The sequence below is a fragment of the Dipteris shenzhenensis genome, chromosome 10 (assembly GCF_047967505.1).
Source record: "Dipteris shenzhenensis isolate YYH24624 ecotype China chromosome 10, Dip_SZ_1.0, whole genome shotgun sequence".
Taxonomy (NCBI): domain Eukaryota; kingdom Viridiplantae; phylum Streptophyta; class Polypodiopsida; order Gleicheniales; family Dipteridaceae; genus Dipteris; species Dipteris shenzhenensis.
The window spans coordinates 24,975,996-24,983,220 of record NC_141605.1 but is presented as its reverse complement, the minus strand read 5'-3'; positions in this window follow the sequence as shown (position 1 = coordinate 24,983,220).

Here is a 7,225-nt window from a genome sequence, read left to right as displayed (position 1 = left end):
CCTATTTCTCTAGCTGCTTATCCCATGCTGACCACCCCAACTGATGTGGACTAGCTAGATCCTAGCTTTGGTGTGTTCGAGGGAAGGGTTTGGCTCTTGCATCTTCTTCAATTATCTAGGTTGGATTTTAGACACTTCAGTGTTGTCCTTAGCTTGAAGACACTCTCTTTGTACCCTCTTATTTTGGTGATGCAGCTATTGGTATTCCTATTAGCAAGGCCTCTTCCTCCATAGGTATGGGAGCTCTTTCTCCTATGGATTTCCCTCCTCTCCCCATTACTCCAAGAGATCTTCTACTCAAGAGGAAGTACTTTTCCCCACTAGATCGGGTAAGATGTTCCACCCTAGCACCTTCCGCCCGACGAGGATTGTTGGCTGAAACATATAGGAACTTGATGTGTAAATCATCGCCACAATAGGTAGATGATTTGGAACTAGTTTCATCTATGTGATATTTGACAATCCATTAATGTTCACTTTATACAAGACCACAAAGTGGATGCCAGAGATTGCCTAGAGTTAGGGACACTTCTTTTAATTCATACCTTTTGGTCTCTTTCTTTGGGCAATAGGGGGGGAACATGCATTTCAGTATGAGATTCCATTCTTTCCCTCATGGTCAGACATGGTGTCATTATACCCTCTAGAGCACAATGGGTCATCCGATTGATTATGGGACGTAAGGTTAGTTTTCTTAGCCTTCATGCGTGCATCAATAGAGGGGACCATGTCCCAAGTGACATGGTGTAGTTGCCTTCAAACAAAAAAGGGGGGAGGAAGGTGGCATTCATTTGCATTTCTCTTTCAAGATATTTACAGAGATACTTGGATAGATGATCCCTTTCACACTTTGTTAATTGGCTTTTGTTCTATTGTTCAAATAGGTTGTTACAGATGCCCATCCTTGCACATTTTACTTTTGATTATTGGGCTCTGGACAAAGGTGGTTCAGTATGCAACGCACCAGGGATTTTCAGTTTAGATCATTTTTTAGCGGTTATGTGGTTATGATGATTGCTGAGACTCACTTGAAATACCTTTCTACCAATATCAAGATTCCAGATATGCAGTGTATATAGAGGAGGACCTCACGGAAGGATGTGTTACAAATTTGGGTGTCTCATTTGCAGGGTGGAGTGGGATCTGCTTCACTTTATGGCAGCAACCCTTTCTAGTATTAGGGACTTTTATCGTACTATTGCAGGTATAAGAAGAGATTCTTAAATGAGAGATTGCCTATGACATTATATGTCTTGCAAAGGGAAGAGCAAAAATGACCTATGGATGCTTGGATTTAGGAGCAGATTATTCGGGAGCAGATGCTCGTAAGTCATTTTGGATATAGATGGGGGAAAGAGTCAATAATACATATTTCCTAGGCATGGCTAACCCAGATCACATTCCTACAACTTCATGGAGGCTTTGTCTCTGCAGAGGTGTCCCCATAAAGTATTTCTAGTGAGATCTGGGGCAATGGGAACGGATTGATCTAGGGCAATGAGAGAAGAGCCTCCTCTTCCTTCGATACACAATCGAATAATGCCATGATTAGCCTAAGAGGTTGGAGGCACACCAAAGCTCCTCATTGGGAGAATTTTGAGATTTTTGATGATTTGCCAAAATCCTTTTGGAAGAGGGTCTAGAAATCCCTCGAGTAGAATTATCACTCTTTTCTATTCATGGATGGATTATAGTGAACTAGTGGAGGTCCATGTTTGGGTAGATTCCAATGTACTCATTGCCTTTATACTGAGGAGTCTATTTAGCATTGCTTATGGGATTGCACATAGGCGAATATGATCTAGAAGGGGATAGCTTGGTCATTGAAGCACCTTTATGTGAGTGAACTAGGGCTTGGTATCTTGGCTCTCTCTTTCAGAGCCTTAGGTGTTTTATGAGAGGGACGACCCTTCCTAGGCTCTTTTGGTTGATGAAATTCGGTTGAGTCTGGATGATGTTCGCGAATCTCCATTTAGACCTGTGCATGCCTCGGTGGATACTTGATGTGAGAGTATGGTGAGCATATCAACCTGGCAGATTAGATATCCAAATGCAGCAAGGCTTTGGATGGTTGTTGTACACACATTGGCTAGTATTTAGTTAGATATGATACACACCTTGGTGGCTCTTTGGGGGAGCATGCAAGGCTGTTCACGGTAGCCTCTACCAAGACGATTGTTTTCTTTAGGGAGTGGAGCAGCTCCTTGTTCCTCTCAAACTCACGAGCATTTTTAGTCTAAACCTTGTATTTTCTCTAGCTCTTTTACAGGAGGTTGATTTTTCCCTAATAGAATATATGTTTTCTCACGTCTTGGGTGATGTACTTTTTCCTTGCTCTTTTCTCTTGGAGTATTTTTCATACTTAATAGAGGTATTTTCTTTTAAAATAGAAATCATGTCTTTGCTTCTAAGTAGTTTCTACTTTCTATTCAAGAGTTTTTCGGTTTTGTTTAAGTACTGTAAAGATTTTCCATGTTTTCTTCTCAAAAGAGAATGTCGATTTTGTAGAGGACGTGATGTTCACATTTTTCATGCCCTACCACTCTAGTCTCCTCTCCTTTTCTCTTTTCATGTAAACTAGGTAAACAATTCCTTTTTTTTTCCTTTACATTCTTCGCTCCTCTTCTCTTCTCATGCAAGAATGAAAGAAGAAGATGGAGAAATGGAAAATAGAAAGATTGAGATGGAGAAAGACAGAGCTTCTTAGCTTAAGTATCCTCTTCTCTTATCTTTTGAAGCTCCCCTGCTCTTTGCATTTGCATTTCATGAAAGAATAAAAGAAACAACATTAGGACAAGCATTTATGAAAGAGAGAAAGAAATGCAGAAAGAGGGAGATTGCTTACCTTTTCCCTTTCAATTTGTGGCTTGCTTTTTCTTCCATGCACCTCCTTTCTTCTTCGCACCTTCTTTGTATTATGTAAATCGAAGGATATTGTTATGTTAATTATGCTCTTCATATTCTCCAGTTCTCGCCTAAGAGAGAAAGAAATGTAGAAAGAGGGAGATTGCTTACCTTTTCCCTTTCAATTTGTGGCTTGCTTGCCCTTCCATGCACCTCCTTTCTTCTCGCACCTTCTTTGTATTATGTAAATCTAAGGATATTGTTGTGTTAATCATGCTCTTCATATTCTCCTATTCTCACCTATCTCCTTTGATTCATGTCATATTTCTTTCATTAGAAAGACATGGCAATGCATGGTCTTGTATATATTGTTTTCACATGTGTAACTATGTCATTCTGTCTTGGTCACTTGGATTGAATTCCTCTCGACCTATTCAATCTTGTGTATATTAGATGAGTCTTGAGAAACTTATTGAGTTCTATAGTCATCACAGCAACTTTCATCACAGCAACAACAAGCTGTTCTATCAATTCACATACGCACCAAGGAGTCAGTGTCATGGGACTCTAGCTGCCATTATGAGGCACCTCCATCTGAGGCATCATCCGGGGGCACTTCACGTCACATATAGAGAGAGGAAAAGACAATTACTAGGATGATTAGGACCAATGGAGAGGGAAGTTGTTGTTGCAGAGGGGCCATTAAGGTTGTTGAGACCATGTGTGTCAATCCCCACGGTACACATCCAATTGATGGGATGACCATGCCACTACCGAGATAGTCACACACCCGTACCCCCTCATGCACTATGCCCTCGGGATTGTCACACACCAAGACCCCAAGATCGTCACATACCATGGCCTCAGGAGTAGGCCCAGATTCATCAAACACATTGATATGATCCTAAGGGCACTATTTGGATACCTTCTTGCAAGATCCTGCATATTTTGTGGATGGCACGCAACAAATCATAGAGGATGACAAGGGATCTCATGTCATGTCATAGATATGACAGATCATGAGTGTTGCCTTTGATGGGAAGATAGTAAATATTGGAGGAATCAACCTATTGATAAGAAAGAATATGTCATAGATGCACTCCAGAGAGTTTTCCATGCATGAGCACTTATCATTGTAGATATGAGAGATCATGAGTGTTTCCTTTGATGAGAAGATAGTAAATATTGGAGGAATCAACCTATTGATAAGAAAGAATATGCCATAGATGCACTCCATAGAGAGTTTTCCATGCCTGAGCACCTATAGTTTGATAAGAAGTGGATGCTAGAGTGCATGGTTTGCAGTGATGGTTCAACGTAGATCTGATTCTTTGGTTCGCCTAGTAGGCATGTATGGCATGTCGCCCATGCTTGGACCTTGATCTATCAGAGGTATACTTGACTTGGGAGGAGAGGCTCCAGGTTCTCTTATTGGCATGGATGATGTACAACCATTAGTTTCACACCTCATTTTGGCTGAGTTAAGGTCCCACTACTCCACCTTGATGTAAAATTCCAAGTGATCATGTGTCTCCACCAAGTTGTAGGAACTTTGGTCTATTTGAGAAACAATGAAATGCATGTAGTAGAGGCTACATTTGTTAATTCTTCTATGTGAGAAATAATGAAATGCATGTAGAGGCTACATTTGTTGTTTCTTCTATCTAAGAAACAATGAAATGCATGTAGAGGCTACATTTGTCATTTCTTCTATTATTTAGAGCTTGTGTACTATGTGAATAAGCTTACCATAGAAGTGCCTGTTTTTTAAGAGCTATGTGGTATGTTTAATCAAGGTGTATTTCATGGAAACAATTGCTTTGTTCTTCCTTTTAATTCTAGAGTCATTTCAATTGCTAATCCTAGAGTCATTTCGATTGTTAATTCAATGGAGATTTTCGACACTATTGTTTTGACTTTCTCTATGCATGCAATCATTCTTCATTACTATTAGAAGCAGAATTTGTGGTGGTATTTTATGCCCAACTTTTTGGTAATCTTGTTGGGGAAGAATGGTTATGCTAAGGAAGGTTTTGATGTGGATGATAAAGGGGTCACCACCTACAAACAAGGGGTATATATGCAACTCTTATTGTGGGACTCTGAAGGAAGAGCATGAGGAACATGAAGAACCACCTTCATTGTATTGGATACTAAGAACTTTGATGAGAATAGTGGAAGAAATGGCCGGACTAGAACAAATGCATGCAATATAGCCAATTTTGAATAAGAAAGTAAAAAGTGCGAAGAGATGTCATGTATTGAGACTGAGGAATGATAAACAAAAATAGAGATGGAGTCCTCTCGAAAACTAGAGTCATCATCTGTTCCTATTGTCAATTAAATGAAATGTTTAAAAAGGAAAAGTGATTAAAATTAAAACAGCAGGGTGCTTATATAGGAGTGGTAGTAATTATACCTCTAGTATTTAAATCAATACCAACATTAAAAAGAGTATTACTAGTGGTTAACACATAAATATAGGTGGTAAAACCTTTAGTACTACTAGTTATAGGCATATTGTTGGTAGGCGAATTTGCACCAAATTTTTGTGATGGTATTATAAGTATTGCGAGTAACATGATATTTCTTTATAGTTTTTGAAAGCTTTATCCACGAGTGCAAATCACACAAAAAGTTGGGTGATTACATAAATATGCAATCCTTGATGAGGAGACACAGTTATAATAAATTTTTAAGTCCTGAACTCTTGTGAAGGATGCTTGGAATAGATTAGAAAATATGCATAATGTCGCAAACGAAGCATGAGTGATTGAATTACATAATCAACTTCACAATGCATTTTTTCGGATGCTAACTATTTTTTTATGGTACATTGCTGCCTAAGAGCCCACAATGGAAGAGAATCTTTAGCGACTTCACTTAGAGATACTATTTGACCTCAATATTGAACCTTAATTCCCCCAAGTTATGTTCCTGTACTTATGTGTCCACAAATCTGATGGTCACCGCATGACCTTCGAAGATATGTTTGATGCACACTTCTGGCAGCCTCTTCATCCATTTTTCTACATCTCTCAAAGGCTATTCAACTACCATCAAGTCATGAACAATGCCCTCAAGTCCGACATCTTGCACAGAGTCTGATCCATAGATGGATCATGAATAGGAAGGAGGCCATGTTAACCACCATGGTTAACAATGATATATTTTGCAAGATAGTCCGAAAAATAGGGAGAGGATGAAAGGAAGATAGTAGAAATTTGCCTTGGAGACGTATGGTCCCAAATGCCTTATAAAAATAAGGAGAGAGAGAGAGAGAGAGAGAGAGAGAGAGAGAGAGAGAGAGAGAGAGAGAGAGAGAGAGGGGGGGGGGGGGGGTAAGAAAAGGGTTGGCCCTCCCTTCAAAATGTGGAATGTATAAAAAGTCAAAGGTTTGACTTTGGTCTTCGTTGTTGTATACACACATTTGAAATACAAGCTCTCTTTCTCTCTTCAATGAGTTGTCTTGAGTTCTCTTGTTTCCCACCATAGTGCCTTTGTGATTTCCACTCCCTCTCCCCCTTCTTCCCTTCTTCACTCGCCTCTTGCCTCCCCCTTGCCCCTCTCTTCTCCCTTCTCCCCCTCCCCCCCTCCTTCCTCTCATGGACTCACACTGCAACAACTCGGAAGCTACTTGTGTGGCATAAGTGGACGGCAAGCCTTGCATTGCTCCTCACCATGGGAGTCAAGGAGGGAGTGCCCTCGGCATATTGGTGAACTTCTCACCACACGTGAGTCACAACCAGGACTACACATAAACATTTTGTGTACTTGGTGGCCAATAAATATACCATATGGATTGTATGGGATATTGTACAACTTAGGCCTTGCTTAGACATAGTAGTGTGGCCACCAAGTGGCCTAGTAAGGCCTAGTAAATCTTCAAATCTATCATGAATATTAGGTTAAAAATTTGGTTTTCCTCCTCAAGAAAACACCTTTGATGTGAAAGACTACAATACATGAACGATCGCCTAAAGAAGGCTTTTTGTTTGAGGAATCCACAAAGATTTGCCCATATGTGATCCACAAAATTTCTTTCTCACTGAATTTTCAATTAACTTAGCTTATTTAGCATTTTAGTTCACCCTACTTATATTGTTATGCCTATTAGTAGAAAGCTATCTTCTAAAAAATTGCTAAATTGCTTACTCTTGCATTACAACCTTGCATACTTTTGCTTATGGTTTGTAATCTAGTCTATAGAAAGAAACATTAATGGAATATTGAATTGATACTAACCCATTTTGGCTTGTCAACACAATATGTGATCTCACATTCACTGCATTTTTACTACTAATGCCAACAAGTCATGAGTACATTCCCTTATTAATGGAGTTCAATCTCATGAAAATAATGGACGTGTCATCCTTGGCCC